At 41.8% G+C, this 21951-nt stretch overlaps 75 non-coding genes and 21 pseudogenes across 75 annotated transcripts; all 96 read left to right on the top strand.

The window, feature by feature from the left end:
- The first annotated feature begins 70 nt into the window (after positions 1-70).
- On the top strand, positions 71-189 carry LOC143456713 (5S ribosomal RNA). Its single transcript, XR_013117079.1, has one exon. It is a non-coding gene; the product is annotated as a 5S ribosomal RNA (ribosomal RNA).
- A 111-nt stretch (positions 190-300) lies between these two features.
- LOC143455769 (5S ribosomal RNA) lies at positions 301-409 on the top strand (annotated as a pseudogene).
- Positions 410-519: 110 nt separating this feature from the next.
- On the top strand, positions 520-638 carry LOC143455456 (5S ribosomal RNA; annotated as a pseudogene).
- A 110-nt stretch (positions 639-748) lies between these two features.
- Positions 749-867, top strand: LOC143457138 (5S ribosomal RNA). Its single transcript, XR_013117122.1, has one exon. It is a non-coding gene; the product is annotated as a 5S ribosomal RNA (ribosomal RNA).
- A 111-nt stretch (positions 868-978) lies between these two features.
- LOC143455496 (5S ribosomal RNA) lies at positions 979-1096 on the top strand (annotated as a pseudogene).
- A 110-nt stretch (positions 1097-1206) lies between these two features.
- Positions 1207-1325, top strand: LOC143456702 (5S ribosomal RNA). Its single transcript, XR_013117078.1, has one exon. It is a non-coding gene; the product is annotated as a 5S ribosomal RNA (ribosomal RNA).
- Positions 1326-1436: 111 nt separating this feature from the next.
- Positions 1437-1555, top strand: LOC143455273 (5S ribosomal RNA). Its single transcript, XR_013116857.1, has one exon. It is a non-coding gene; the product is annotated as a 5S ribosomal RNA (ribosomal RNA).
- Positions 1556-1666: 111 nt separating this feature from the next.
- LOC143453960 (5S ribosomal RNA) lies at positions 1667-1785 on the top strand. The gene has a single exon (XR_013115607.1). It is a non-coding gene; the product is annotated as a 5S ribosomal RNA (ribosomal RNA).
- A 111-nt stretch (positions 1786-1896) lies between these two features.
- Positions 1897-2005, top strand: LOC143455768 (5S ribosomal RNA; annotated as a pseudogene).
- A 111-nt stretch (positions 2006-2116) lies between these two features.
- Positions 2117-2235, top strand: LOC143454233 (5S ribosomal RNA). The gene has a single exon (XR_013115868.1). It is a non-coding gene; the product is annotated as a 5S ribosomal RNA (ribosomal RNA).
- A 111-nt stretch (positions 2236-2346) lies between these two features.
- On the top strand, positions 2347-2465 carry LOC143454735 (5S ribosomal RNA). The gene has a single exon (XR_013116345.1). It is a non-coding gene; the product is annotated as a 5S ribosomal RNA (ribosomal RNA).
- Positions 2466-2575: 110 nt separating this feature from the next.
- Positions 2576-2694, top strand: LOC143457126 (5S ribosomal RNA). Its single transcript, XR_013117119.1, has one exon. It is a non-coding gene; the product is annotated as a 5S ribosomal RNA (ribosomal RNA).
- Positions 2695-2805: 111 nt separating this feature from the next.
- On the top strand, positions 2806-2923 carry LOC143455935 (5S ribosomal RNA; annotated as a pseudogene).
- Positions 2924-3032: 109 nt separating this feature from the next.
- Positions 3033-3151, top strand: LOC143456690 (5S ribosomal RNA). Its single transcript, XR_013117077.1, has one exon. It is a non-coding gene; the product is annotated as a 5S ribosomal RNA (ribosomal RNA).
- Positions 3152-3262: 111 nt separating this feature from the next.
- On the top strand, positions 3263-3371 carry LOC143456761 (5S ribosomal RNA; annotated as a pseudogene).
- A 111-nt stretch (positions 3372-3482) lies between these two features.
- On the top strand, positions 3483-3601 carry LOC143453985 (5S ribosomal RNA). The gene has a single exon (XR_013115632.1). It is a non-coding gene; the product is annotated as a 5S ribosomal RNA (ribosomal RNA).
- Positions 3602-3712: 111 nt separating this feature from the next.
- LOC143457475 (5S ribosomal RNA) lies at positions 3713-3831 on the top strand. Its single transcript, XR_013117171.1, has one exon. It is a non-coding gene; the product is annotated as a 5S ribosomal RNA (ribosomal RNA).
- Positions 3832-3942: 111 nt separating this feature from the next.
- LOC143457159 (5S ribosomal RNA) lies at positions 3943-4053 on the top strand (annotated as a pseudogene).
- A 110-nt stretch (positions 4054-4163) lies between these two features.
- LOC143457114 (5S ribosomal RNA) lies at positions 4164-4282 on the top strand. Its single transcript, XR_013117118.1, has one exon. It is a non-coding gene; the product is annotated as a 5S ribosomal RNA (ribosomal RNA).
- A 111-nt stretch (positions 4283-4393) lies between these two features.
- LOC143455495 (5S ribosomal RNA) lies at positions 4394-4511 on the top strand (annotated as a pseudogene).
- Positions 4512-4621: 110 nt separating this feature from the next.
- LOC143456679 (5S ribosomal RNA) lies at positions 4622-4740 on the top strand. The gene has a single exon (XR_013117076.1). It is a non-coding gene; the product is annotated as a 5S ribosomal RNA (ribosomal RNA).
- Positions 4741-4851: 111 nt separating this feature from the next.
- Positions 4852-4970, top strand: LOC143455272 (5S ribosomal RNA). Its single transcript, XR_013116856.1, has one exon. It is a non-coding gene; the product is annotated as a 5S ribosomal RNA (ribosomal RNA).
- A 111-nt stretch (positions 4971-5081) lies between these two features.
- Positions 5082-5200, top strand: LOC143453959 (5S ribosomal RNA). Its single transcript, XR_013115606.1, has one exon. It is a non-coding gene; the product is annotated as a 5S ribosomal RNA (ribosomal RNA).
- Positions 5201-5311: 111 nt separating this feature from the next.
- LOC143455767 (5S ribosomal RNA) lies at positions 5312-5420 on the top strand (annotated as a pseudogene).
- Positions 5421-5531: 111 nt separating this feature from the next.
- Positions 5532-5650, top strand: LOC143454232 (5S ribosomal RNA). The gene has a single exon (XR_013115867.1). It is a non-coding gene; the product is annotated as a 5S ribosomal RNA (ribosomal RNA).
- Positions 5651-5761: 111 nt separating this feature from the next.
- Positions 5762-5880, top strand: LOC143454733 (5S ribosomal RNA). Its single transcript, XR_013116343.1, has one exon. It is a non-coding gene; the product is annotated as a 5S ribosomal RNA (ribosomal RNA).
- A 110-nt stretch (positions 5881-5990) lies between these two features.
- LOC143457103 (5S ribosomal RNA) lies at positions 5991-6109 on the top strand. The gene has a single exon (XR_013117117.1). It is a non-coding gene; the product is annotated as a 5S ribosomal RNA (ribosomal RNA).
- A 111-nt stretch (positions 6110-6220) lies between these two features.
- LOC143455934 (5S ribosomal RNA) lies at positions 6221-6338 on the top strand (annotated as a pseudogene).
- Positions 6339-6447: 109 nt separating this feature from the next.
- LOC143456667 (5S ribosomal RNA) lies at positions 6448-6566 on the top strand. Its single transcript, XR_013117075.1, has one exon. It is a non-coding gene; the product is annotated as a 5S ribosomal RNA (ribosomal RNA).
- A 111-nt stretch (positions 6567-6677) lies between these two features.
- On the top strand, positions 6678-6786 carry LOC143456760 (5S ribosomal RNA; annotated as a pseudogene).
- Positions 6787-6897: 111 nt separating this feature from the next.
- Positions 6898-7016, top strand: LOC143453984 (5S ribosomal RNA). The gene has a single exon (XR_013115630.1). It is a non-coding gene; the product is annotated as a 5S ribosomal RNA (ribosomal RNA).
- Positions 7017-7127: 111 nt separating this feature from the next.
- On the top strand, positions 7128-7246 carry LOC143457474 (5S ribosomal RNA). The gene has a single exon (XR_013117170.1). It is a non-coding gene; the product is annotated as a 5S ribosomal RNA (ribosomal RNA).
- A 111-nt stretch (positions 7247-7357) lies between these two features.
- On the top strand, positions 7358-7468 carry LOC143456905 (5S ribosomal RNA; annotated as a pseudogene).
- Positions 7469-7578: 110 nt separating this feature from the next.
- LOC143458024 (5S ribosomal RNA) lies at positions 7579-7697 on the top strand. Its single transcript, XR_013117664.1, has one exon. It is a non-coding gene; the product is annotated as a 5S ribosomal RNA (ribosomal RNA).
- A 111-nt stretch (positions 7698-7808) lies between these two features.
- On the top strand, positions 7809-7927 carry LOC143455266 (5S ribosomal RNA). Its single transcript, XR_013116851.1, has one exon. It is a non-coding gene; the product is annotated as a 5S ribosomal RNA (ribosomal RNA).
- Positions 7928-8038: 111 nt separating this feature from the next.
- LOC143457544 (5S ribosomal RNA) lies at positions 8039-8157 on the top strand. The gene has a single exon (XR_013117236.1). It is a non-coding gene; the product is annotated as a 5S ribosomal RNA (ribosomal RNA).
- A 111-nt stretch (positions 8158-8268) lies between these two features.
- Positions 8269-8387, top strand: LOC143454009 (5S ribosomal RNA). The gene has a single exon (XR_013115655.1). It is a non-coding gene; the product is annotated as a 5S ribosomal RNA (ribosomal RNA).
- Positions 8388-8498: 111 nt separating this feature from the next.
- Positions 8499-8617, top strand: LOC143457533 (5S ribosomal RNA). Its single transcript, XR_013117225.1, has one exon. It is a non-coding gene; the product is annotated as a 5S ribosomal RNA (ribosomal RNA).
- A 111-nt stretch (positions 8618-8728) lies between these two features.
- On the top strand, positions 8729-8847 carry LOC143454231 (5S ribosomal RNA). Its single transcript, XR_013115866.1, has one exon. It is a non-coding gene; the product is annotated as a 5S ribosomal RNA (ribosomal RNA).
- A 111-nt stretch (positions 8848-8958) lies between these two features.
- Positions 8959-9079, top strand: LOC143455296 (5S ribosomal RNA). Its single transcript, XR_013116880.1, has one exon. It is a non-coding gene; the product is annotated as a 5S ribosomal RNA (ribosomal RNA).
- Positions 9080-9189: 110 nt separating this feature from the next.
- Positions 9190-9308, top strand: LOC143457091 (5S ribosomal RNA). Its single transcript, XR_013117116.1, has one exon. It is a non-coding gene; the product is annotated as a 5S ribosomal RNA (ribosomal RNA).
- Positions 9309-9419: 111 nt separating this feature from the next.
- Positions 9420-9538, top strand: LOC143456654 (5S ribosomal RNA). The gene has a single exon (XR_013117073.1). It is a non-coding gene; the product is annotated as a 5S ribosomal RNA (ribosomal RNA).
- Positions 9539-9649: 111 nt separating this feature from the next.
- Positions 9650-9760, top strand: LOC143457062 (5S ribosomal RNA; annotated as a pseudogene).
- A 110-nt stretch (positions 9761-9870) lies between these two features.
- LOC143454912 (5S ribosomal RNA) lies at positions 9871-9988 on the top strand. The gene has a single exon (XR_013116515.1). It is a non-coding gene; the product is annotated as a 5S ribosomal RNA (ribosomal RNA).
- A 111-nt stretch (positions 9989-10099) lies between these two features.
- LOC143456643 (5S ribosomal RNA) lies at positions 10100-10218 on the top strand. Its single transcript, XR_013117072.1, has one exon. It is a non-coding gene; the product is annotated as a 5S ribosomal RNA (ribosomal RNA).
- Positions 10219-10329: 111 nt separating this feature from the next.
- On the top strand, positions 10330-10440 carry LOC143457061 (5S ribosomal RNA; annotated as a pseudogene).
- A 110-nt stretch (positions 10441-10550) lies between these two features.
- On the top strand, positions 10551-10668 carry LOC143455145 (5S ribosomal RNA). Its single transcript, XR_013116737.1, has one exon. It is a non-coding gene; the product is annotated as a 5S ribosomal RNA (ribosomal RNA).
- Positions 10669-10779: 111 nt separating this feature from the next.
- On the top strand, positions 10780-10898 carry LOC143453983 (5S ribosomal RNA). Its single transcript, XR_013115629.1, has one exon. It is a non-coding gene; the product is annotated as a 5S ribosomal RNA (ribosomal RNA).
- A 110-nt stretch (positions 10899-11008) lies between these two features.
- Positions 11009-11127, top strand: LOC143458023 (5S ribosomal RNA). Its single transcript, XR_013117663.1, has one exon. It is a non-coding gene; the product is annotated as a 5S ribosomal RNA (ribosomal RNA).
- Positions 11128-11238: 111 nt separating this feature from the next.
- Positions 11239-11357, top strand: LOC143455264 (5S ribosomal RNA). Its single transcript, XR_013116849.1, has one exon. It is a non-coding gene; the product is annotated as a 5S ribosomal RNA (ribosomal RNA).
- A 111-nt stretch (positions 11358-11468) lies between these two features.
- Positions 11469-11587, top strand: LOC143457521 (5S ribosomal RNA). The gene has a single exon (XR_013117214.1). It is a non-coding gene; the product is annotated as a 5S ribosomal RNA (ribosomal RNA).
- Positions 11588-11698: 111 nt separating this feature from the next.
- Positions 11699-11817, top strand: LOC143454008 (5S ribosomal RNA). Its single transcript, XR_013115654.1, has one exon. It is a non-coding gene; the product is annotated as a 5S ribosomal RNA (ribosomal RNA).
- Positions 11818-11928: 111 nt separating this feature from the next.
- LOC143457508 (5S ribosomal RNA) lies at positions 11929-12047 on the top strand. The gene has a single exon (XR_013117203.1). It is a non-coding gene; the product is annotated as a 5S ribosomal RNA (ribosomal RNA).
- A 111-nt stretch (positions 12048-12158) lies between these two features.
- On the top strand, positions 12159-12277 carry LOC143454230 (5S ribosomal RNA). The gene has a single exon (XR_013115865.1). It is a non-coding gene; the product is annotated as a 5S ribosomal RNA (ribosomal RNA).
- A 111-nt stretch (positions 12278-12388) lies between these two features.
- Positions 12389-12509, top strand: LOC143455295 (5S ribosomal RNA). Its single transcript, XR_013116879.1, has one exon. It is a non-coding gene; the product is annotated as a 5S ribosomal RNA (ribosomal RNA).
- A 110-nt stretch (positions 12510-12619) lies between these two features.
- Positions 12620-12738, top strand: LOC143457079 (5S ribosomal RNA). Its single transcript, XR_013117115.1, has one exon. It is a non-coding gene; the product is annotated as a 5S ribosomal RNA (ribosomal RNA).
- A 111-nt stretch (positions 12739-12849) lies between these two features.
- LOC143456631 (5S ribosomal RNA) lies at positions 12850-12968 on the top strand. Its single transcript, XR_013117071.1, has one exon. It is a non-coding gene; the product is annotated as a 5S ribosomal RNA (ribosomal RNA).
- A 111-nt stretch (positions 12969-13079) lies between these two features.
- Positions 13080-13190, top strand: LOC143457060 (5S ribosomal RNA; annotated as a pseudogene).
- A 110-nt stretch (positions 13191-13300) lies between these two features.
- On the top strand, positions 13301-13418 carry LOC143454911 (5S ribosomal RNA). The gene has a single exon (XR_013116514.1). It is a non-coding gene; the product is annotated as a 5S ribosomal RNA (ribosomal RNA).
- Positions 13419-13529: 111 nt separating this feature from the next.
- Positions 13530-13648, top strand: LOC143456619 (5S ribosomal RNA). The gene has a single exon (XR_013117070.1). It is a non-coding gene; the product is annotated as a 5S ribosomal RNA (ribosomal RNA).
- Positions 13649-13759: 111 nt separating this feature from the next.
- LOC143457059 (5S ribosomal RNA) lies at positions 13760-13870 on the top strand (annotated as a pseudogene).
- A 110-nt stretch (positions 13871-13980) lies between these two features.
- Positions 13981-14098, top strand: LOC143455144 (5S ribosomal RNA). The gene has a single exon (XR_013116736.1). It is a non-coding gene; the product is annotated as a 5S ribosomal RNA (ribosomal RNA).
- A 111-nt stretch (positions 14099-14209) lies between these two features.
- On the top strand, positions 14210-14328 carry LOC143453982 (5S ribosomal RNA). Its single transcript, XR_013115628.1, has one exon. It is a non-coding gene; the product is annotated as a 5S ribosomal RNA (ribosomal RNA).
- A 111-nt stretch (positions 14329-14439) lies between these two features.
- LOC143457497 (5S ribosomal RNA) lies at positions 14440-14558 on the top strand. The gene has a single exon (XR_013117192.1). It is a non-coding gene; the product is annotated as a 5S ribosomal RNA (ribosomal RNA).
- A 111-nt stretch (positions 14559-14669) lies between these two features.
- LOC143455781 (5S ribosomal RNA) lies at positions 14670-14788 on the top strand (annotated as a pseudogene).
- Positions 14789-14899: 111 nt separating this feature from the next.
- LOC143454156 (5S ribosomal RNA) lies at positions 14900-15018 on the top strand. Its single transcript, XR_013115793.1, has one exon. It is a non-coding gene; the product is annotated as a 5S ribosomal RNA (ribosomal RNA).
- Positions 15019-15128: 110 nt separating this feature from the next.
- Positions 15129-15247, top strand: LOC143456607 (5S ribosomal RNA). The gene has a single exon (XR_013117069.1). It is a non-coding gene; the product is annotated as a 5S ribosomal RNA (ribosomal RNA).
- A 110-nt stretch (positions 15248-15357) lies between these two features.
- Positions 15358-15476, top strand: LOC143454584 (5S ribosomal RNA). The gene has a single exon (XR_013116199.1). It is a non-coding gene; the product is annotated as a 5S ribosomal RNA (ribosomal RNA).
- A 111-nt stretch (positions 15477-15587) lies between these two features.
- On the top strand, positions 15588-15706 carry LOC143453590 (5S ribosomal RNA). Its single transcript, XR_013115250.1, has one exon. It is a non-coding gene; the product is annotated as a 5S ribosomal RNA (ribosomal RNA).
- Positions 15707-15817: 111 nt separating this feature from the next.
- Positions 15818-15936, top strand: LOC143453981 (5S ribosomal RNA). Its single transcript, XR_013115627.1, has one exon. It is a non-coding gene; the product is annotated as a 5S ribosomal RNA (ribosomal RNA).
- A 111-nt stretch (positions 15937-16047) lies between these two features.
- LOC143454057 (5S ribosomal RNA) lies at positions 16048-16166 on the top strand. Its single transcript, XR_013115699.1, has one exon. It is a non-coding gene; the product is annotated as a 5S ribosomal RNA (ribosomal RNA).
- A 111-nt stretch (positions 16167-16277) lies between these two features.
- On the top strand, positions 16278-16396 carry LOC143454229 (5S ribosomal RNA). The gene has a single exon (XR_013115864.1). It is a non-coding gene; the product is annotated as a 5S ribosomal RNA (ribosomal RNA).
- Positions 16397-16507: 111 nt separating this feature from the next.
- On the top strand, positions 16508-16626 carry LOC143454617 (5S ribosomal RNA). Its single transcript, XR_013116231.1, has one exon. It is a non-coding gene; the product is annotated as a 5S ribosomal RNA (ribosomal RNA).
- Positions 16627-16736: 110 nt separating this feature from the next.
- LOC143454019 (5S ribosomal RNA) lies at positions 16737-16855 on the top strand. The gene has a single exon (XR_013115664.1). It is a non-coding gene; the product is annotated as a 5S ribosomal RNA (ribosomal RNA).
- A 111-nt stretch (positions 16856-16966) lies between these two features.
- Positions 16967-17085, top strand: LOC143456596 (5S ribosomal RNA). The gene has a single exon (XR_013117068.1). It is a non-coding gene; the product is annotated as a 5S ribosomal RNA (ribosomal RNA).
- Positions 17086-17196: 111 nt separating this feature from the next.
- On the top strand, positions 17197-17307 carry LOC143457058 (5S ribosomal RNA; annotated as a pseudogene).
- Positions 17308-17417: 110 nt separating this feature from the next.
- On the top strand, positions 17418-17535 carry LOC143455745 (5S ribosomal RNA; annotated as a pseudogene).
- Positions 17536-17646: 111 nt separating this feature from the next.
- On the top strand, positions 17647-17765 carry LOC143457484 (5S ribosomal RNA). Its single transcript, XR_013117180.1, has one exon. It is a non-coding gene; the product is annotated as a 5S ribosomal RNA (ribosomal RNA).
- Positions 17766-17876: 111 nt separating this feature from the next.
- LOC143455780 (5S ribosomal RNA) lies at positions 17877-17995 on the top strand (annotated as a pseudogene).
- Positions 17996-18106: 111 nt separating this feature from the next.
- Positions 18107-18225, top strand: LOC143454704 (5S ribosomal RNA). The gene has a single exon (XR_013116314.1). It is a non-coding gene; the product is annotated as a 5S ribosomal RNA (ribosomal RNA).
- A 110-nt stretch (positions 18226-18335) lies between these two features.
- On the top strand, positions 18336-18454 carry LOC143456584 (5S ribosomal RNA). Its single transcript, XR_013117067.1, has one exon. It is a non-coding gene; the product is annotated as a 5S ribosomal RNA (ribosomal RNA).
- A 110-nt stretch (positions 18455-18564) lies between these two features.
- LOC143454582 (5S ribosomal RNA) lies at positions 18565-18683 on the top strand. The gene has a single exon (XR_013116198.1). It is a non-coding gene; the product is annotated as a 5S ribosomal RNA (ribosomal RNA).
- A 111-nt stretch (positions 18684-18794) lies between these two features.
- Positions 18795-18913, top strand: LOC143453589 (5S ribosomal RNA). The gene has a single exon (XR_013115249.1). It is a non-coding gene; the product is annotated as a 5S ribosomal RNA (ribosomal RNA).
- Positions 18914-19024: 111 nt separating this feature from the next.
- LOC143453979 (5S ribosomal RNA) lies at positions 19025-19143 on the top strand. Its single transcript, XR_013115625.1, has one exon. It is a non-coding gene; the product is annotated as a 5S ribosomal RNA (ribosomal RNA).
- Positions 19144-19254: 111 nt separating this feature from the next.
- LOC143457480 (5S ribosomal RNA) lies at positions 19255-19373 on the top strand. Its single transcript, XR_013117176.1, has one exon. It is a non-coding gene; the product is annotated as a 5S ribosomal RNA (ribosomal RNA).
- Positions 19374-19484: 111 nt separating this feature from the next.
- LOC143454228 (5S ribosomal RNA) lies at positions 19485-19603 on the top strand. Its single transcript, XR_013115863.1, has one exon. It is a non-coding gene; the product is annotated as a 5S ribosomal RNA (ribosomal RNA).
- Positions 19604-19714: 111 nt separating this feature from the next.
- On the top strand, positions 19715-19833 carry LOC143456572 (5S ribosomal RNA). Its single transcript, XR_013117066.1, has one exon. It is a non-coding gene; the product is annotated as a 5S ribosomal RNA (ribosomal RNA).
- Positions 19834-19944: 111 nt separating this feature from the next.
- Positions 19945-20063, top strand: LOC143457479 (5S ribosomal RNA). The gene has a single exon (XR_013117175.1). It is a non-coding gene; the product is annotated as a 5S ribosomal RNA (ribosomal RNA).
- Positions 20064-20174: 111 nt separating this feature from the next.
- On the top strand, positions 20175-20293 carry LOC143454227 (5S ribosomal RNA). Its single transcript, XR_013115862.1, has one exon. It is a non-coding gene; the product is annotated as a 5S ribosomal RNA (ribosomal RNA).
- Positions 20294-20404: 111 nt separating this feature from the next.
- Positions 20405-20523, top strand: LOC143454616 (5S ribosomal RNA). Its single transcript, XR_013116230.1, has one exon. It is a non-coding gene; the product is annotated as a 5S ribosomal RNA (ribosomal RNA).
- Positions 20524-20633: 110 nt separating this feature from the next.
- On the top strand, positions 20634-20752 carry LOC143454018 (5S ribosomal RNA). The gene has a single exon (XR_013115663.1). It is a non-coding gene; the product is annotated as a 5S ribosomal RNA (ribosomal RNA).
- Positions 20753-20863: 111 nt separating this feature from the next.
- LOC143456561 (5S ribosomal RNA) lies at positions 20864-20982 on the top strand. The gene has a single exon (XR_013117065.1). It is a non-coding gene; the product is annotated as a 5S ribosomal RNA (ribosomal RNA).
- A 111-nt stretch (positions 20983-21093) lies between these two features.
- LOC143457057 (5S ribosomal RNA) lies at positions 21094-21204 on the top strand (annotated as a pseudogene).
- A 110-nt stretch (positions 21205-21314) lies between these two features.
- Positions 21315-21432, top strand: LOC143455143 (5S ribosomal RNA). The gene has a single exon (XR_013116735.1). It is a non-coding gene; the product is annotated as a 5S ribosomal RNA (ribosomal RNA).
- A 111-nt stretch (positions 21433-21543) lies between these two features.
- On the top strand, positions 21544-21662 carry LOC143453978 (5S ribosomal RNA). The gene has a single exon (XR_013115624.1). It is a non-coding gene; the product is annotated as a 5S ribosomal RNA (ribosomal RNA).
- A 111-nt stretch (positions 21663-21773) lies between these two features.
- LOC143457478 (5S ribosomal RNA) lies at positions 21774-21892 on the top strand. The gene has a single exon (XR_013117174.1). It is a non-coding gene; the product is annotated as a 5S ribosomal RNA (ribosomal RNA).
- The last annotated feature ends 59 nt before the right edge of the window (positions 21893-21951 follow it).

Raw genomic sequence — 21951 nt, 5'->3', positions numbered from 1 at the left:
GTTTGTCTTTGTCAAACTTCCTATGCAATCGAATTATAATTGAAAAGGCCATTTGCTTTCTTTTGGAATCGCCTACGACCATACCAGGTTGAGTAGACCCGATCTCGTTCGATCTCGGAAGTTAAGCAACCTCGGGCCCGGTTAGTACTTGGATGGGTGACCGCCTGGGAATACCGGGTGTTGTAAGCATTTTAGTCATGCTGTATATTTCAATCAAATTTATAGCAACTGTTTGCTTTTGTCAAACTTCCTATGCAATCGAATTATAATTGAAAAGGCCATTTTCTTTCTTTTGAAATCGCCTACGACCATACCAGGTTGAGTATACCCGATCTCGGAAGTTAAGCAACCTCGGGCCCGGTTAGTACTTGGATGGGTGACCGCCTGGGAATACCGGGTGTTGTAAGCATTTTAGTCATGCTGTATATTTCAATGAAATTTATAGCAACTGTTTGCGTTTTTGAATTTCCTATGCAATCGAATTATAATTGAAAAGGCCATTTTCTTTCTTTTGAAATCGTCTACGACCATACCAGGTTGAGTAGAGCCGATCTCGTTCGATCTCGGAAGTTAAGCAACCTCGGGCCCGGTTAGTACTTGGATGGGTGACCGCCTGGGAATACCGAGTGTTGTAAGCATTTTAGTCATGCTGTATATTTCAATCAAATTTCTAGCAACGGTTTGCGTTTTTGAATTTCCTATGCAAGCGAATTATAATTGAAAAGGCCATTTTCTTTCTTTTGAAATCGCCTACGACCATACCAGGTTGAGTAGACCCGATCTCGTTCGATCTCGGAAGTTAAACAACCTCGGGCCCGGTTAGTACTTGGATGGGTGACCGCCTGGGAATACCAGGTGTTGTAAGCATTTTAGTCATGCTGTATATTTCAATGAAATTTATAGCAACTGTTTGCCTTTGTAAAATTTCTTATGCAATCGAATTATAATTGAAAAGGCCATTTTCTTTCTTTTGAAATCGCTTACGACCATACCAGGTTGAGTAGAACGATTTCGTTCGATCTCGGAAGTTAAGCAACCTCGGGCCCGGTTAGTACTTGGATGGGTGACCGCCTGGGAATACCGGGTGTTGTAAGCATTTTAGTCAAGCTGTATATTTCAATCAAATTTCTAGCAACTGTTTACGTTTTTGATTTTCTTATGCAATCGAATTATAATTGAAAAGGCCATTTTCTTTCTTTTGAATTCGCCTACGACCATACCAGGTTGAGTAGACCCGATCTCGTTCGATCTCGGAAGTTAAGCAACCTCGGGCCCGGTTAGTACTTGGATGGGTGACCGCCTGGGAATACCGGGTGTTGTAAGCATTTTAGTCATGCTGTATATTTCAATCAAATTTATAGCAACTGTTTGCTTTTGTCTAACTTCCTATGCAATCGAATTATAATTGAAAAGGCCATTTTCTTTCTTTTGAAATCGCCTACGACCATACCAGGTTGAGTAGACCCGATCTCGTTCGATCTTGGATGTTAAGCATCCTCGGGCCCGGTTAGTACTTGGATGGGTGACCGCCTGGGAATACCGGGTGTTGTAAGCATTTTAGTCATGCTGTATATTTCAATCAAATTTCTAGCGACTGTTTGCCTTTGTCAAACTTTCTATGCAATCGAATTATAATTGAAAAGGCCATTTTCTTTCTTTTGGAATCGCCTACGACCATACCAGGTTGAGTAGATCCGATCTCGTTCGATCTCGGAAGTTAAGCAACCTCGGGCCCGGTTAGTACTTGGATGGGTGACCGCCTGGGAATACCGGGTGTTGTAAGCATTTTAGTCATGCTGTATATTTCAATCAAATTTATAGCAATTGTTTGCTTTTGTCAAACTTCCTATGCAATCGAATTATAATTGAAAAGGCCATTTTCTTTCTTTTGAAATCGCCTACGACCATACCAGGTTGAGTATACCCGATCTCGGAAGTTAAGCAACCTCGGGCCCGGTTAGTACTTGGATGGGTGACCGCCTGGGAATACCGGGTGTTGTAAGCATTTTAGTCATGCTGTATATTTCAATCAAATTTCTAGCAATTGTTTGTCTTTGTCAAACTTCCTATGCAATCGAATTATAATTGAAAAGGCCATTTGCTTTTTTTTGAATTCGCCTACGACCATACCAGGTTGAGTAGACCCGATCTCGTTCGATCTCGGAAGTTAAGCAACCTCGGGCCCGGTTAGTACTTGGATGGGTGACCGCCTGGGAATACCGGGTTTTGTAAGCATTTTAGTCATGCTGTATATTTCAATCAAATTTCTAGCAATTGTTTGCCTTTGTCAAACTCTCTATGCAATCGAATTATAATTGAAAAGGCCATTTTCTTTCTTTTGAAATCGCCTACGACCATACCAGGTTGAGTAGACCCGATCTCGTTCGATCTCGGAAGTTAAGCAACCTCGGGCCCGGTTAGTACTTGGATGGGTGACCGCCAGGGAATACCGAGTGTTGTAAGCATTTTAGTCATGCTGTATATTTCAATCAAATTTCTAGCAACGGTTTGCGTTTTTGAATTTCCTATGCAAGCGAATTATATTTGAAAAGGCCATTTTCTTTCTTTTGAAATCGCCTACGACCATACCAGGTTGAGTAGACCCGATCTCGTTCGATCTCGGAAGTTAAACAACCTCGGGCCCGGTTAGTACTTGGATGGGTGACCGCCTGGGAATACCAGGTGTTGTAAGCATTTTAGTCATGCTGTATATTTCAATGAAATTTCTAGCAACTGTTTGCCTTTGTAAAATTTCTTATGCAATCGAATTATAATTGAAAAGGCCATTTTCTTTCTTTTGAAATCGCTTACGACCATACCAGGTTGAGTAGAACGATTTCGTTCGATCTCGGAAGTTAAGCATCCTCGGGCCCGGTTAGTACTTGGATGGGTGACCGCCTGGGAATACCGGGTGTTGTAAGCATTTTAGTCATGCTGTATATTTCAATCAAATTTCTAGCAATTGTTTGCTTTTTGAATTTCTTATGCAATCGAATTATAATTGAAAAGGCCATTTTCTTTCTTTTGAATTCGCCTACGACCATACCAGGTTGAGTAGACCCGATCTCGTTCGATCTCGGAAGTTAAGCAACCTCGGGCCCGGTTAGTACTTGGATGGGTGACCGCCTGGGAATACCGGGTGTTGTAAGCATTTTAGTCATGCTGTATATTTCAATCAAATTTATAGCAACTGTTTGCTTTTGTCTAACTTCCTATGCAATCGAATTATAATTGAAAAGGCCATTTTCTTTCTTTTGAAATCGCCTACGACCATACCAGGTTGAGTATACCCGATATCGGAAGTTAAGCAACCTCGGGCCCGGTTAGTACTTGGATGGGTGACCGCCTGGGAATACCGGTTGTTGTAAGCATTTTAGTCATGCTGTATATTTCAATGAAATTTCTAGCTACTGTTTGCTTTTGTCAAACTTCCTATGCAATCGAATTATAATTGAAAAAGCCATTTTCTTTCTTTTGAAAACGCCTACGACCATACCAGGTTGAGTAGACCCGATCTCGTTCGATCTTGGAAGTTAAGCAACCTCGGGCCCGGTTAGTACTTGGATGGGTGACCGCCTGGGAATACCGGGTGTTGTAAGCATTTTAGTCATGCTGTATATTTCAATCAAATTTATAGCAACTGTTTGCTTTTGTCAAATTTCCTATGCAATCGAATTATAATTGAAAAGGCCATTTTCTTTCTTTTGAAATCGCCTACGACCATACCAGGTTGAGTAGACCCGATCTCGTTCGATCTCGGAAGTTAAGCAACCTCGGGCCCGGTTAGTACTTGGATGGGTGACCGCCTGGGAATACCGGGTGTTGTACGCATTTTAGTCATGCTGTATATTTCAATCAAATTTCTAGCAACTGTTTGCTTTTGTCAAACTTCTTATGCAATCGAATTATAATTGAAAAGGCCATTTTCTTTCTTTTGAAATCGCCTACGACCATACCAGGTTGAGTATACCCGATCTCGGAAGTTAAGCAACCGATCGGGCCCGGTTAGTACTTGGATGGGTGACCGCCTGGGAATACCGAGTGTTGTAAGCATTTTAGTCATGCTGTATATTTCAATCAAATTTCTAGCAACGGTTTGCGTTTTTGAATTTCCTATGCAAGCGAATTATAATTGAAAAGGCCATTTTCTTTCTTTTGAAATCGCCTACGACCATACCAGGTTGAGTAGACCCGATCTCGTTCGATCTCGGAAGTTAAACAACCTCGGGCCCGGTTAGTACTTGGATGGGTGACCGCCTGGGAATACCAGGTGTTGTAAGCATTTTAGTCATGCTGTATATTTCAATGAAATTTATAGCAACTGTTTGCCTTTGTAAAATTTCTTATGCAATCGAATTATAATTGAAAAGGCCATTTTCTTTCTTTTGAAATCGCTTACGACCATACCAGGTTGAGTAGAACGATTTCGTTCGATCTCGGAAGTTAAGCAACCTCGGGCCCGGTTAGTACTTGGATGGGTGACCGCCTGGGAATACCGGGTGTTGTAAGCATTTTAGTCAAGCTGTATATTTCAATCAAATTTCTAGCAACTGTTTACGTTTTTGATTTTCTTATGCAATCGAATTATAATTGAAAAGGCCATTTTCTTTCTTTTGAATTCGCCTACGACCATACCAGGTTGAGTAGACCCGATCTCGTTCGATCTCGGAAGTTAAGCAACCTCGGGCCCGGTTAGTACTTGGATGGGTGACCGCCTGGGAATACCGGGTGTTGTAAGCATTTTAGTCATGCTGTATATTTCAATCAAATTTATAGCAACTGTTTGCTTTTGTCTAACTTCCTATGCAATCGAATTATAATTGAAAAGGCCATTTTCTTTCTTTTGAAATCGCCTACGACCATACCAGGTTGAGTAGACCCGATCTCGTTCGATCTTGGATGTTAAGCATCCTCGGGCCCGGTTAGTACTTGGATGGGTGACCGCCTGGGAATACCGGGTGTTGTAAGCATTTTAGTCATGCTGTATATTTCAATCAAATTTCTAGCGACTGTTTGCCTTTGTCAAACTTTCTATGCAATCGAATTATAATTGAAAAGGCCATTTTCTTTCTTTTGGAATCGCCTACGACCATACCAGGTTGAGTAGATCCGATCTCGTTCGATCTCGGAAGTTAAGCAACCTCGGGCCCGGTTAGTACTTGGATGGGTGACCGCCTGGGAATACCGGGTGTTGTAAGCATTTTAGTCATGCTGTATATTTCAATCAAATTTATAGCAATTGTTTGCTTTTGTCAAACTTCCTATGCAATCGAATTATAATTGAAAAGGCCATTTTCTTTCTTTTGAAATCGCCTACGACCATACCAGGTTGAGTATACCCGATCTCGGAAGTTAAGCAACCTCGGGCCCGGTTAGTACTTGGATGGGTGACCGCCTGGGAATACCGGGTGTTGTAAGCATTTTAGTCATGCTGTATATTTCAATCAAATTTCTAGCAATTGTTTGTCTTTGTCAAACTTCCTATGCAATCGAATTATAATTGAAAAGGCCATTTGCTTTTTTTTGAATTCGCCTACGACCATACCAGGTTGAGTAGACCCGATCTCGTTCGATCTCGGAAGTTAAGCAACCTCGGGCCCGGTTAGTACTTGGATGGGTGACCGCCTGGGAATACCGGGTTTTGTAAGCATTTTAGTCATGCTGTATATTTCAATCAAATTTCTAGCAATTGTTTGCCTTTGTCAAACTCTCTATGCAATCGAATTATAATTGAAAAGGCCATTTTCTTTCTTTTGAAATCGCCTACGACCATACCAGGTTGAGTAGACCCGATCTCGTTCGATCTCGGAAGTTAAGCAACCTCGGGCCCGGTTAGTACTTGGATGGGTGACCGCCAGGGAATACCGAGTGTTGTAAGCATTTTAGTCATGCTGTATATTTCAATCAAATTTCTAGCAACGGTTTGCGTTTTTGAATTTCCTATGCAAGCGAATTATATTTGAAAAGGCCATTTTCTTTCTTTTGAAATCGCCTACGACCATACCAGGTTGAGTAGACCCGATCTCGTTCGATCTCGGAAGTTAAACAACCTCGGGCCCGGTTAGTACTTGGATGGGTGACCGCCTGGGAATACCAGGTGTTGTAAGCATTTTAGTCATGCTGTATATTTCAATGAAATTTCTAGCAACTGTTTGCCTTTGTAAAATTTCTTATGCAATCGAATTATAATTGAAAAGGCCATTTTCTTTCTTTTGAAATCGCTTACGACCATACCAGGTTGAGTAGAACGATTTCGTTCGATCTCGGAAGTTAAGCATCCTCGGGCCCGGTTAGTACTTGGATGGGTGACCGCCTGGGAATACCGGGTGTTGTAAGCATTTTAGTCATGCTGTATATTTCAATCAAATTTCTAGCAATTGTTTGCTTTTTGAATTTCTTATGCAATCGAATTATAATTGAAAAGGCCATTTTCTTTCTTTTGAATTCGCCTACGACCATACCAGGTTGAGTAGACCCGATCTCGTTCGATCTCGGAAGTTAAGCAACCTCGGGCCCGGTTAGTACTTGGATGGGTGACCGCCTGGGAATACCGGGTGTTGTAAGCATTTTAGTCATGCTGTATATTTCAATCAAATTTATAGCAACTGTTTGCTTTTGTCTAACTTCCTATGCAATCGAATTATAATTGAAAAGGCCATTTTCTTTCTTTTGAAATCGCCTACGACCATACCAGGTTGAGTATACCCGATATCGGAAGTTAAGCAACCTCGGGCCCGGTTAGTACTTGGATGGGTGACCGCCTGGGAATACCGGTTGTTGTAAGCATTTTAGTCATGCTGTATATTTCAATGAAATTTCTAGCTACTGTTTGCTTTTGTCAAACTTCCTATGCAATCGAATTATAATTGAAAAAGCCATTTTCTTTCTTTTGAAAACGCCTACGACCATACCAGGTTGAGTAGACCCGATCTCGTTCGATCTTGGAAGTTAAGCAACCTCGGGCCCGGTTAGTACTTGGATGGGTGACCGCCTGGGAATACCGGGTGTTGTAAGCATTTTAGTCATGCTGTATATTTCAATCAAATTTATAGCAACTGTTTGCTTTTGTCAAATTTCCTATGCAATCGAATTATAATTGAAAAGGCCATTTTCTTTCTTTTGAAATCGCCTACGACCATACCAGGTTGAGTAGACCCGATCTCGTTCGATCTCGGAAGTTAAGCAACCTCGGGCCCGGTTAGTACTTGGATGGGTGACCGCCTGGGAATACCGGGTGTTGTACGCATTTTAGTCATGCTGTATATTTCAATCAAATTTCTAGCAACTGTTTGCTTTTGTCAAACTTCTTATGCAATCGAATTATAATTGAAAAGGCCATTTTCTTTCTTTTGAAATCGCCTACGACCATACCAGGTTGAGTATACCCGATCTCGGAAGTTAAGCAACCGATCGGGCCCGGTTAGTACTTGGATGGGTGACCGCCTGGGAATACCGGGTGTTGTAAGCATTTTAGTCATGCTGTATATTTCAATGAAAGTTATAGCAACTGTTTGCGTTTTTGAATTTCCTATGCAATCGAATTATAATTGAAAAGGCCATTTTCTTTCTTTTGAAATCGTCTACGACCATACCAGGTTGAGTAGACCCGATCTCGTTCGATCTCGGAAGTTAAGCAACCTCGGGCCCGGTTAGTACTTGGATGGGTGACCGCCTGGGAATACCGGGTGTTGTAAGCATTTTAGTCATGCTGTATATTTCAATGAAATTTATAGCAACTGTTTGCTTTTGTCAAACTTCCTATGCAATCGAATTATAATTGAAAAAGCCATTTTCTTTCTTTTGAAAACGCCAACGACCATACCAGGTTGAGTAGACCCGATCTCGTTCGATCTTGGAAGTTAAGCAAACTCGGGCCCGGTTAGTACTTGGATGGGTGACCGCCTGGGAATACCGGGTGTTGTAAGCATTTTAGTCATGCTGTATATTTCAATGAAATTTATAGCAACTGTTTGCTTTTGTCAAACTTCCTATGCAATCGAATTATAATTGAAAAGGCCATTTTCTTTCTTTTGAAATCGCCTACGATCATACCAGGTTGAGTAGACCCGATCTCGTTCGATCTCGGAAGTTAAGCAACCTCGGGCCCGGTTAGTACTTGGATGGGTGACCGCCTGGGAATACCGGGTGTTGTAAGCATTTTAGTCATGCTGTATATTTCAATCAAATTTATAGCAACTGTTTGCTTTTGTCAAACTTCCTATGCAATCGAATTATAATTGAAAAGGCCATTTTCTTTCTTTTGAAATCGCCCACGACCATACCAGGTTGAGTAGACCCGATCTCGTTCGATCTCGGAAGTTAAGCAACCTCGGGCCCGGTTAGTACTTGGATGGGTGACCGCCTGGGAATACCGGGTGTTGTAAGCATTTTAGTCATGCTGTATATTTCAATCAAATTTCTAGCAACTGTTTGCTTTTGTCAAACTTCCTATGCAATCGAATTATAATTGAAAAGGCCATTTTCTTTCTTTTGAAATCGCCTACGATCATACCAGGTTGAGTAGACCCGATCTCGTTCGATCTCGGAAGTTAAGCAACCTCGGGCCCGGTTAGTACTTGGATGGGTGACCGCCTGGGAATACCGGGTGTTGTAAGCATTTTAGTCATGCTGTATATTTCAATCAAATTTCTAGCAATTGTTTGCCTTTGTCAAATTTCCTATGCAATCGAATTATAATTGAAAAGGCCATTTGCTTTCTTTTGAATTCGCCTACGACCATACCAGGTTGAGTAGACCCGATCTCGTTCGATCTCGGAAGTTAAGCAACCTCGGGCCCGGTTAGTACTTGGATGGGTGACCGCCTGGGAATACCGGGTTTTGTAAGCATTTTAGTCATGCTGTATATTTCAATCAAATTTCTAGCAATTGTTTGCCTTTGTCAAACTCTCTATGCAATCGAATTATAATTGAAAAGGCCATTTACTTTCTTTTGAATTCGCCTACGACCATACCAGGTTGAGTAGACCCGATCTCGTTCGATCTCGGAAGTTAAGCAACCGATCGGGCCCGGTTAGTACTTGGGTGGGTGACCGCCTGGGAATACCGGGTGTTGTAAGCATTTTAGTCATGCTGTATATTTCAATCAAATTTATAGCAACTGTTTGCGTTTTTGATTTTCCTATGCAAGCGAATTATATTTGAAAAGGCCATTTTCTTTCTTTTGAAATCGCCTACGACCATACCAGGTTGAGTAGACCCGATCTCGTTCGATCTCGGAAGTTAAACAACCTCGGGCCCGGTTAGTACTTGGATGGGTGACCGCCTGGGAATACCAGGTGTTGTAAGCATTTTAGTCATGCTGTATATTTCAATGAAATTTCTAGCAACTGTTTGCCTTTGTAAAACATCCTATGCAATCGAATTATAATTGAAAAGGCCATTTTCTTTCTTTTGAAATCGCCTACGACCATACCAGGTTGAGTAGACCCGATCTCGTTCGATCTCGGAAGTTAAGCAACCTCGGGCCCGGTTAGTACTTGGATGGGTGACCGCCTGGGAATACCGGGTGTTGTAAGCATTTTAGTCATGCTGTATATTTCAATCAAATTTATAGCAACTGTTTGCTTTTGTCAAACTTCCTATGCAATCGAATTATAATTGAAAAGGCCATTTTCTTTCTTTTGAAATCGCCAACGACCATACCAGGTTGAGTATACCCGATCTCGGAAGTTAAGCAACCGATCGGGCCCGGTTAGTACTTGGATGGGTGACCGCCTGGGAATACCGGGTGTTGTAAGCATTTTAGTCATGTTGTATATTTCAATGAAATTTATAGCAACTGTTTGCGTTTTTGAATTTCCTATGCAATCGAATTATAATTGAAAAGGCCATTTTCTTTCTTTTGAAATCGTCTACGACCATACCAGGTTGAGTAGACCGATCTCGTTCGATCTCGGAAGTTAAGCAACCTCGGGCCCGGTTAGTACTTGGATGGGTGACCGCCTGGGAATACCAGGTGTTGTAAGCATTTTAGTCATGCTGTATATTTCAATGAAATTTCTAGCAACTGTTTGCCTTTGTAAAACATCCTATGCAATCGAATTATAATTGAAAAGGCCATTTTCTTTCTTTTGAAATCGCCTACGACCATACCAGGTTGAGTAGACCCGATCTCGTTCGATCTCGGAAGTTAAGCAACCTCGGGCCCGGTTAGTACTTGGATGGGTGACCGCCTGGGAATACCGGGTGTTGTAAGCATTTTAGTCATGCTGTATATTTCAATCAAATTTATAGCAACTGTTTGCTTTTGTCAAACTTCCTATGCAATCGAATTATAATTGAAAAGGCCATTTTCTTTCTTTTGAAATCGCCAACGACCATACCAGGTTGAGTATACCCGATCTCGGAAGTTAAGCAACCGATCGGGCCCGGTTAGTACTTGGATGGGTGACCGCCTGGGAATACCGGGTGTTGTAAGCATTTTAGTCATGTTGTATATTTCAATGAAATTTATAGCAACTGTTTGCGTTTTTGAATTTCCTATGCAATCGAATTATAATTGAAAAGGCCATTTTCTTTCTTTTGAAATCGTCTACGACCATACCAGGTTGAGTAGACCGATCTCGTTCGATCTCGGAAGTTAAGCAACCTCGGGCCCGGTTAGTACTTGGATGGGTGACCGCCTGGGAATACCGGGTGTTGTAAGCATTTTAGTCATGCTGTATATTTCAATGAAATTTCTAGCAACTGTTTGCTTTTGTCAAACTTCCTATGCAATCGAATTATAATTGAAAAAGCCATTTTCTTTCTTTTGAAAACGCCTACGACCATACCAGGTTGAGTAGACCCGATCTCGTTCGATCTTGGAAGTTAAGCAACCTCGGGCCCGGTTAGTACTTGGATGGGTGACCGCCTGGGAATACCGGGTGTTGTAAGCATTTTAGTCATGCTGTATATTTCAATGAAAGTTATAGCAACTGTTTGCGTTTTTGAATTTCCTATGCAATCGAATTATAATTGAAAAGGCCATTTTCTTTCTTTTGAAATCGTCTACGACCATACCAGGTTGAGTAGACCCGATCTCGTTCGATCTCGGAAGTTAAGCAACCTCGGGCCCGGTTAGTACTTGGATGGGTGACCGCCTGGGAATACCGGGTGTTGTAAGCATTTTAGTCATGCTGTATATTTCAATGAAATTTATAGCAACTGTTTGCTTTTGTCAAACTTCCTATGCAATCGAATTATAATTGAAAAAGCCATTTTCTTTCTTTTGAAAACGCCAACGACCATACCAGGTTGAGTAGACCCGATCTCGTTCGATCTTGGAAGTTAAGCAAACTCGGGCCCGGTTAGTACTTGGATGGGTGACCGCCTGGGAATACCGGGTGTTGTAAGCATTTTAGTCATGCTGTATATTTCAATGAAATTTATAGCAACTGTTTGCTTTTGTCAAACTTCCTATGCAATCGAATTATAATTGAAAAGGCCATTTTCTTTCTTTTGAAATCGCCTACGATCATACCAGGTTGAGTAGACCCGATCTCGTTCGATCTCGGAAGTTAAGCAACCTCGGGCCCGGTTAGTACTTGGATGGGTGACCGCCTGGGAATACCGGGTGTTGTAAGCATTTTAGTCATGCTGTATATTTCAATCAAATTTATAGCAACTGTTTGCTTTTGTCAAACTTCCTATGCAATCGAATTATAATTGAAAAGGCCATTTTCTTTCTTTTGAAATCGCCCACGACCATACCAGGTTGAGTAGACCCGATCTCGTTCGATCTCGGAAGTTAAGCAACCTCGGGCCCGGTTAGTACTTGGATGGGTGACCGCCTGGGAATACCGGGTGTTGTAAGCATTTTAGTCATGCTGTATATTTCAATCAAATTTCTAGCAACTGTTTGCTTTTGTCAAACTTCCTATGCAATCGAATTATAATTGAAAAGGCCATTTTCTTTCTTTTGAAATCGCCTACGATCATACCAGGTTGAGTAGACCCGATCTCGTTCGATCTCGGAAGTTAAGCAACCTCGGGCCCGGTTAGTACTTGGATGGGTGACCGCCTGGGAATACCGGGTGTTGTAAGCATTTTAGTCATGCTGTATATTTCAATCAAATTTCTAGCAATTGTTTGCCTTTGTCAAATTTCCTATGCAATCGAATTATAATTGAAAAGGCCATTTGCTTTCTTTTGAATTCGCCTACGACCATACCAGGTTGAGTAGACCCGATCTCGTTCGATCTCGGAAGTTAAGCAACCTCGGGCCCGGTTAGTACTTGGATGGGTGACCGCCTGGGAATACCGGGTTTTGTAAGCATTTTAGTCATGCTGTATATTTCAATCAAATTTCTAGCAATTGTTTGCCTTTGTCAAACTCTCTATGCAATCGAATTATAATTGAAAAGGCCATTTACTTTCTTTTGAATTCGCCTACGACCATACCAGGTTGAGTAGACCCGATCTCGTTCGATCTCGGAAGTTAAGCAACCGATCGGGCCCGGTTAGTACTTGGGTGGGTGACCGCCTGGGAATACCGGGTGTTGTAAGCATTTTAGTCATGCTGTATATTTCAATCAAATTTATAGCAACTGTTTGCGTTTTTGATTTTCCTATGCAAGCGAATTATATTTGAAAAGGCCATTTTCTTTCTTTTGAAATCGCCTACGACCATACCAGGTTGAGTAGACCCGATCTCGTTCGATCTCGGAAGTTAAACAACCTCGGGCCCGGTTAGTACTTGGATGGGTGACCGCCTGGGAATACCAGGTGTTGTAAGCATTTTAGTCATGCTGTATATTTCAATGAAATTTCTAGCAACTGTTTGCCTTTGTAAAACATCCTATGCAATCGAATTATAATTGAAAAGGCCATTTTCTTTCTTTTGAAATCGCCTACGACCATACCAGGTTGAGTAGACCCGATCTCGTTCGATCTCGGAAGTTAAGCAACCTCGGGCCCGGTTAGTACTTGGATGGGTGACCGCCTGGGAATACCGGGTGTTGTAAGCATTTTAGTCATGCTGTATATTTCAATCAAATTTATAGCAACTGTTTGCTTTTGTCAAACTTCCTATGCAATCGAATTATAATTGAAAAGGCCATTTTCTTTCTTTTGAAATCGCCAACGACCATACCAGGTTGAGTATACCCGATCTCGGAAGTTAAGCAACCGATCGGGCCCGGTTAGTACTTGGATGGGTGACCGCCTGGGAATACCGGGTGTTGTAAGCATTTTAGTCATGTTGTATATTTCAATGAAATTTATAGCAACTGTTTGCGTTTTTGAATTTCCTATGCAATCGAATTATAATTGAAAAGGCCATTTTCTTTCTTTTGAAATCGTCTACGACCATACCAGGTTGAGTAGACCGATCTCGTTCGATCTCGGAAGTTAAGCAACCTCGGGCCCGGTTAGTACTTGGATGGGTGACCGCCTGGGAATACCAGGTGTTGTAAGCATTTTAGTCATGCTGTATATTTCAATGAAATTTCTAGCAACTGTTTGCCTTTGTAAAACATCCTATGCAATCGAATTATAATTGAAAAGGCCATTTTCTTTCTTTTGAAATCGCCTACGACCATACCAGGTTGAGTAGACCCGATCTCGTTCGATCTCGGAAGTTAAGCAACCTCGGGCCCGGTTAGTACTTGGATGGGTGACCGCCTGGGAATACCGGGTGTTGTAAGCATTTTAGTCATGCTGTATATTTCAATCAAATTTATAGCAACTGTTTGCTTTTGTCAAACTTCCTATGCAATCGAATTATAATTGAAAAGGCCATTTTCTTTCTTTTGAAATCGCCAACGACCATACCAGGTTGAGTATACCCGATCTCGGAAGTTAAGCAACCGATCGGGCCCGGTTAGTACTTGGATGGGTGACCGCCTGGGAATACCGGGTGTTGTAAGCATTTTAGTCATGTTGTATATTTCAATGAAATTTATAGCAACTGTTTGCGTTTTTGAATTTCCTATGCAATCGAATTATAATTGAAAAGGCCATTTTCTTTCTTTTGAAATCGTCTACGACCATACCAGGTTGAGTAGACCGATCTCGTTCGATCTCGGAAGTTAAGCAACCTCGGGCCCGGTTAGTACTTGGATGGGTGACCGCCTGGGAATACCGGGTGTTGTAAGCATTTTAGTCATGCTGTATATTTCAATGAAATTTCTAGCAACTGTTTGCTTTTGTCAAACTTCCTATGCAATCGAATTATAATTGAAAAAGCCATTTTCTTTCTTTTGAAAACGCCTACGACCATACCAGGTTGAGTAGACCCGATCTCGTTCGATCTTGGAAGTTAAGCAACCTCGGGCCCGGTTAGTACTTGGATGGGTGACCGCCTGGGAATACCGGGTGTTGTAAGCATTTTAGTCATGCTGTATATTTCAATGAAATTTATAGCAACTGTTTGCTTTTGTCAAACTTCCTATGCAATCGAATTATAATTGAAAAGGCCATTTTCTTTCTTTTGAAATCGCCTACGATCATACCAGGTTGAGTAGACCCGATCTCGTTCGATCTCGGAAGTTAAGCAACCTCGGGCCCGGTTAGTACTTGGATGGGTGACCGCCTGGGAATACCGGGTGTTGTAAGCATTTTAGTCATGCTGTATATTTCAATCAAATTTCTAGCAATTGTTTGCCTTTGTCAAACTTCCTATGCAATCGAATTATAATTGAAAAGGCCATTTGCTTTCTTTTGAATTCGCCTACGACCATACCAGGTTGAGTAGATCCGATCTCGTTCGATCTCGGAAGTTAAGCAACCTCGGCCCCGGTTAGTACTTGGATGGGTGACCGCCTGGGAATACCGGGTTTTGTAAGCATTTTAGTCATGCTGTATATTTCAATCAAATTTCTAGCAATTGTTTGCCTTTGTCAAACTCTCTATGCAATCGAATTATAATTGAAAAGGCCATTTTCTTTCTTTTGAAATCGCCTACGACCATACCAGGTTGAGTAGACCCGATCTCGTTCGATCTCGGAAGTTAAGCAACCTCGGGCCCGGTTAGTACTTGGATGGGTGACCGCCTGGGAATACCGAGTGTTGTAAGCATTTTAGTCATGCTGTATATTTCAATCAAATTTCTAGCAACGGTTTGCGTTTTTAAATTTCTTATGCAATCGAATTATAATTGAAAAGGCCATTTTCTTTCTTTTGAATTCGCCTACGACCATACCAGGTTGAGTAGACCCGATCTCGTTCGATCTCGGAAGTTAAGCAACCTCGGGCCCGGTTAGTACTTGGATGGGTGACCGCCTGGGAATACCGGGTGTTGTAAGCATTTTAGTCATGCTGTATATTTCAATCAAATTTATAGCAACTGTTTGCGTTTTTGATTTTCCTATGCAAGCGAATTATATTTGAAAAGGCCATTTTCTTTCTTTTGAAATCGCCTACGACCATACCAGGTTGAGTAGACCCGATCTCGTTCGATCTCGGAAGTTAAACAACCTCGGGCCCGGTTAGTACTTGGATGGGTGACCGCCTGGTAATACCAGGTGTTGTAAGCATTTTAGTCATGCTGTATATTTCAATCAAATTTATAGCAACTGTTTGCTTTTGTCAAACTTCCTATGCAATCGAATTATAATTGAAAAGGCCATTTTCTTTCTTTTGAAATCGCCTACGACCATACCAGGTTGAGTAGACCCGATCTCGTTCGAGCTCGGAAGTTAAGCAACCTCGGGCCCGGTTAGTACTTGGATGGGTGACCGCCTGGGAATACCGGGTGTTGTAAGCATTTTAGTCATGCTGTATATTTCAATGAAATTTCTAGCAACTGTTTGCTTTTGTCAAACTTCCTATGCAATCGAATTATAATTGAAAAAGCCATTTTCTTTCTTTTGAAAACGCCTACGACCATACCAGGTTGAGTAGACCCGATCTCGTTCGATCTTGGAAGTTAAGCAACCTCGGGCCCGGTTAGTACTTGGATGGGTGACCGCCTGGGAATACCGGGTGTTGTAAGCATTTTAGTCATGCTGTATATTTCAATGAAATTTCTAGCAACTGTTTGCTGTTGTCAAACTTCCTATGCAATCGAATTATAATTGAAAAGGCCATTTTCTTTCTTTTGAAATCGCCTACGATCATACCAGGTTGAGTAGACCCGATCTCGTTCGATCTCGGACGTTAAGCAACCTCGGGCCCGGTTAGTACTTGGATGGGTGACCGCCTGGGAATACCGGGTGTTGTAAGCATTTTAGTCATGCTGTATATTTCAATCAAATTTCTAGCAATTGTTTGCCTTTGTCAAACTTCCTATGCAATCGAATTATAATTGAAAAGGCCATTTGCTTTCTTTTGAATTCGCCTACGACCATACCAGGTTGAGTAGACCCGATCTCGTTCGATCTCGGAAGTTAAGCAACCTCGGGCCCGGTTAGTACTTGGATGGGTGACCGCCTGGGAATACCGGGTTTTGTAAGCATTTTAGTCATGCTGTATATTTCAATCAAAATTCTAGCAATTGTTTGCCTTTGTCAAACTCTCTATGCAATCGAATTATAATTGAAAAGGCCATTTTCTTTCTTTTGAAATCGCCTACGACCATACCAGGTTGAGTAGACCCGATCTCGTTCGATCTCGGAAGTTAAGCAACCTCGGGCCCGGTTAGTACTTGGATGGTGAACCGCCTGGGAATACCGGGTGTTGTAAGCATTTTAGTCATGCTGTATATTTCAATCAAATTTATAGCAACTGTTTGCGTTTTTGAATTTCCTTTGCAAGCGAATTATATTTGAAAAGGCCATTTTCTTTCTTTTGAAATCGCCTACGACCATACCAGGTTGAGTAGACCCGATCTCGTTCGATCTCGGAAGTTAAACAACCTCGGGCCCGGTTAGTACTTGGATGGGTGACCGCCTGGGAATACCAGGTGGTGTAAGCATTTTAGTCATGCTGTATATTTCAATGAAATTTCTAGCAACTGTTTGCCTTTGTAAAACATCCTATGCAATCGAATTATAATTGAAAAGGCCATTTTCTTTCTTTTGAAATCGCCTACGACCATACCAGGTTGAGTAGACCCGATCTCGTTCGATCTCGGAAGTTAAGCAACCTCGGGCCCGGTTAGTACTTGGATGGGTGACCGCCTGGGAATACCGGGTGTTGTAAGCATTTTAGTCATGCTGTATATTTCAATCAAATTTATAGCAACTGTTTGCTTTTGTCAAACTTCCTATGCAATCGAATTATAATTGAAAAGGCCATTTTCTTTCTTTTGAAATCGCCAACGACCATACCAGGTTGAGTATACCCGATCTCGGAAGTTAAGCAACCGATCGGGCCCGGTTAGTACTTGGATGGGTGACCGCCTGGGAATACCGGGTGTTGTAAGCATTTTAGTCATGTTGTATATTTCAATGAAATTTATAGCAACTGTTTGCGTTTTTGAATTTCCTATGCAATCGAATTATAATTGAAAAGGCCATTTTCTTTCTTTTGAAATCGTCTACGACCATACCAGGTTGAGTAGACCGATCTCGTTCGATCTTGGAAGTTAAGCAACCTCGGGCCCGGTTAGTACTTGGATGGGTGACCGCCTGGGAATACCGGGTGTTGTAAGCATTTTAGTCATGCTGTATATTTCAATGAAATTTATAGCAACTGTTTGCTTTTGTCAAACTTCCTATGCAATCGAATTATAATTAAAAAGGCCATTTTCTTTCTTTTGAAATCGCCTACGATCATACCAGGTTGAGTAGACCCGATCTCGTTCGATCTCGGAAGTTAAGCAACCTCGGGCCCGGTTAGTACTTGGATGGGTGACCGCCTGGGAATACCGGGTGTTGTAAGCATTTTAGTCATGCTGTATATTTCAATCAAATTTCTAGCAATTGTTTGCCTTTGTCAAACTTCCTATGCAATCGAATTATAATTGAAAAGGCCATTTGCTTTCTTTTGAATTCGCCTACGACCATACCAGGTTGAGTAGATCCGATCTCGTTCGATCTCGGAAGTTAAGCAACCTCGGCCCCGGTTAGTACTTGGATGGGTGACCGCCTGGGAATACCGGGTTTTGTAAGCATTTTAGTCATGCTGTATATTTCAATCAAATTTCTAGCAATTGTTTGCCTTTGTCAAACTCTCTATGCAATCGAATTATAATTGAAAAGGCCATTTTCTTTCTTTTGAAATCGCCTACGACCATACCAGGTTGAGTAGACCCGATCTCGTTCGATCTCGGAAGTTAAGCAACCTCGGGCCCGGTTAGTACTTGGATGGGTGACCGCCTGGGAATACCGAGTGTTGTAAGTATTTTAGTCATGCTGTATATTTCAATCAAATTTCTAGCAACGGTTTGCGTTTTTAAATTTCTTATGCAATCGAATTATAATTGAAAAGGCCATTTTCTTTCTTTTGAATTCGCCTACGACCATACCAGGTTGAGTAGACCCGATCTCGTTCGATCTCGGAAGTTAAGCAACCTCGGGCCCGGTTAGTACTTGGATGGGTGACCGCCTGGGAATACCGGGTGTTGTAAGCATTTTAGTCATGCTGTATATTTCAATCAAATTTATAGCAACTGTTTGCGTTTTTGATTTTCCTATGCAAGCGAATTATATTTGAAAAGGCCATTTTCTTTCTTTTGAAATCGCCTACGACCATACCAGGTTGAGTAGACCCGATCTCGTTCGATCTCGGAAGTTAAACAACCTCGGGCCCGGTTAGTACTTGGATGGGTGACCGCCTGGTAATACCAGGTGTTGTAAGCATTTTAGTCATGCTGTATATTTCAATCAAATTTATAGCAACTGTTTGCTTTTGTCAAACTTCCTATGCAATCGAATTATAATTGAAAAGGCCATTTTCTTTCTTTTGAAATCGCCTACGACCATACCAGGTTGAGTAGACCCGATCTCGTTCGAGCTCGGAAGTTAAGCAACCTCGGGCCCGGTTAGTACTTGGATGGGTGACCGCCTGGGAATACCGGGTGTTGTAAGCATTTTAGTCATGCTGTATATTTCAATGAAATTTCTAGCAACTGTTTGCTTTTGTCAAACTTCCTATGCAATCGAATTATAATTGAAAAAGCCATTTTCTTTCTTTTGAAAACGCCTACGACCATACCAGGTTGAGTAGACCCGATCTCGTTCGATCTTGGAAGTTAAGCAACCTCGGGCCCGGTTAGTACTTGGATGGGTGACCGCCTGGGAATACCGGGTGTTGTAAGCATTTTAGTCATGCTGTATATTTCAATGAAATTTCTAGCAACTGTTTGCTGTTGTCAAACTTCCTATGCAATCGAATTATAATTGAAAAGGCCATTTTCTTTCTTTTGAAATCGCCTACGATCATACCAGGTTGAGTAGACCCGATCTCGTTCGATCTCGGAAGTTAAGCAACCTCGGGCCCGGTTAGTACTTGGATGGGTGACCGCCTGGGAATACCGGGTGTTGTAAGCATTTTAGTCATGCTGTATATTTCAATCAAATTTCTAGCAATTGTTTGCCTTTGTCAAACTTCCTATGCAATCGAATTATAATTGAAAAGGCCATTTGCTTTCTTTTGAATTCGCCTACGACCATACCAGGTTGAGTAGACCCGATCTCGTTCGATCTCGGAAGTTAAGCAACCTCGGGCCCGGTTAGTACTTGGATGGGTGACCGCCTGGGAATACCGGGTTTTGTAAGCATTTTAGTCATGCTGTATATTTCAATCAAAATTCTAGCAATTGTTTGCCTTTGTCAAACTCTCTATGCAATCGAATTATAATTGAAAAGGCCATTTTCTTTCTTTTGAAATCGCCTACGACCATACCAGGTTGAGTAGACCCGATCTCGTTCGATCTCGGAAGTTAAGCAACCTCGGGCCCGGTTAGTACTTGGATGGGTGACCGCCTGGGAATACCGGGTGTTGTAAGCATTTTAGTCATGCTGTATATTTCAATCAAATTTATAGCAACTGTTTGCTTTTGTCTAACTTCCTATGCAATCGAATTATAATTGAAAAGGCCATTTTCTTTCTTTTGAAATCGCCTACGATCATACCAGGTTGAGTAGACCCGATCTCGTTCGATCTCGGAAGTTAAGCAACCTCGGGCCCGGTTAGTACTTGGATGGGTGACCGCCTGGGAATACCGGGTGTTGTAAGCATTTTAGTCATGCTGTATATTTCAATCAAATTTCTAGCAATTGTTTGCCTTTGTCAAACTTCCTATGCAATCGAATTATAATTGAAAAGGCCATTTGCTTTCTTTTGAATTCGCCTACGACCATACCAGGTTGAGTAGACCCGATCTCGTTCGATCTCGGAAGTTAAGCAACCTCGGGCCCGGTTAGTACTTGGATGGGTGACCGCCTGGGAATACCGGGTTTTGTAAGCATTTTAGTCATGCTGTATATTTCAATCAAAATTCTAGCAATTGTTTGCCTTTGTCAAACTCTCTATGCAATCGAATTATAATTGAAAAGGCCATTTTCTTTCTTTTGAAATCGCCTACGACCATACCAGGTTGAGTAGACCCGATCTCGTTCGATCTCGGAAGTTAAGCAACCTCGGGCCCGGTTAGTACTTGGATGGTGAACCGCCTGGGAATACCGGGTGTTGTAAGCATTTTAGTCATGCTGTATATTTCAATCAAATTTATAGCAACTGTTTGCGTTTTTGAATTTCCTATGCAAGCGAATTATATTTGAAAAGGCCATTTTCTTTCTTTTGAAATCGCCTACGACCATACCAGGTTGAGTAGACCCGATCTCGTTCGATCTCGGAAGTTAAACAACCTCGGGCCCGGTTAGTACTTGGATGGGTGACCGCCTGGGAATACCAGGTGGTGTAAGCATTTTAGTCATGCTGTATATTTCAATGAAATTTCTAGCAACTGTTTGCCTTTGTAAAACATCCTATGCAATCGAATTATAATTGAAAAGGCCATTTTCTTTCTTTTGAAATCGCCTACGACCATACCAGGTTGAGTAGACCCGATCTCGTTCGATCTCGGAAGTTAAGCAACCTCGGGCCCGGTTAGTACTTGGATGGGTGACCGCCTGGGAATACCGGGTGTTGTAAGCATTTTAGTCATGCTGTATATTTCAATCAAATTTATAGCAACTGTTTGCTTTTGTCAAACTTCCTATGCAATCGAATTATAATTGAAAAGGCCATTTTCTTTCTTTTGAAATCGCCAACGACCATACCAGGTTGAGTATACCCGATCTCGGAAGTTAAGCAACCGATCGGGCCCGGTTAGTACTTGGATGGGTGACCGCCTGGGAATACCGGGTGTTGTAAGCATTTTAGTCATGTTGTATATTTCAATGAAATTTATAGCAACTGTTTGCGTTTTTGAATTTCCTATGCAATCGAATTATAATTGAAAAGGCCATTTTCTTTCTTTTGAAATCGTCTACGACCATACCAGGTTGAGTAGACCGATCTCGTTCGATCTCGGAAGTTAAGCAACCTCGGGCCCGGTTAGTACTTGGATGGGTGACCGCCTGGGAATACCGGGTGTTGTAAGCATTTTAGTCATGCTGTATATTTCAATGAAATTTCTAGCAACTGTTTGCTTTTGTCAAACTTCCTATGCAATCGAATTATAATTGAAAAAGCCATTTTCTTTCTTTTGAAAACGCCTACGACCATACCAGGTTGAGTAGACCCGATCTCGTTCGATCTTGGAAGTTAAGCAACCTCGGGCCCGGTTAGTACTTGGATGGGTGACCGCCTGGGAATACCGGGTGTTGTAAGCATTTTAGTCATGCTGTATATTTCAATGAAATTTATAGCAACTGTTTGCTTTTGTCAAACTTCCTATGCAATCGAATTATAATTGAAAAGGCCATTTTCTTTCTTTTGAAATCGCCTACGATCATACCAGGTTGAGTAGACCCGATCTCGTTCGATCTCGGAAGTTAAGCAACCTCGGGCCCGGTTAGTACTTGGATGGGTGACCGCCTGGGAATACCGGGTGTTGTAAGCATTTTAGTCATGCTGTATATTTCAATCAAATTTCTAGCAATTGTTTGCCTTTGTCAAACT

Source organism: Clavelina lepadiformis, chromosome 4 (genome assembly GCF_947623445.1).
Source record: "Clavelina lepadiformis chromosome 4, kaClaLepa1.1, whole genome shotgun sequence".
In the NCBI taxonomy this organism is placed as follows: Eukaryota; Metazoa; Chordata; class Ascidiacea; order Aplousobranchia; family Clavelinidae; genus Clavelina; species Clavelina lepadiformis.
This window is presented reverse-complemented; position numbering and strand designations above follow the sequence as displayed.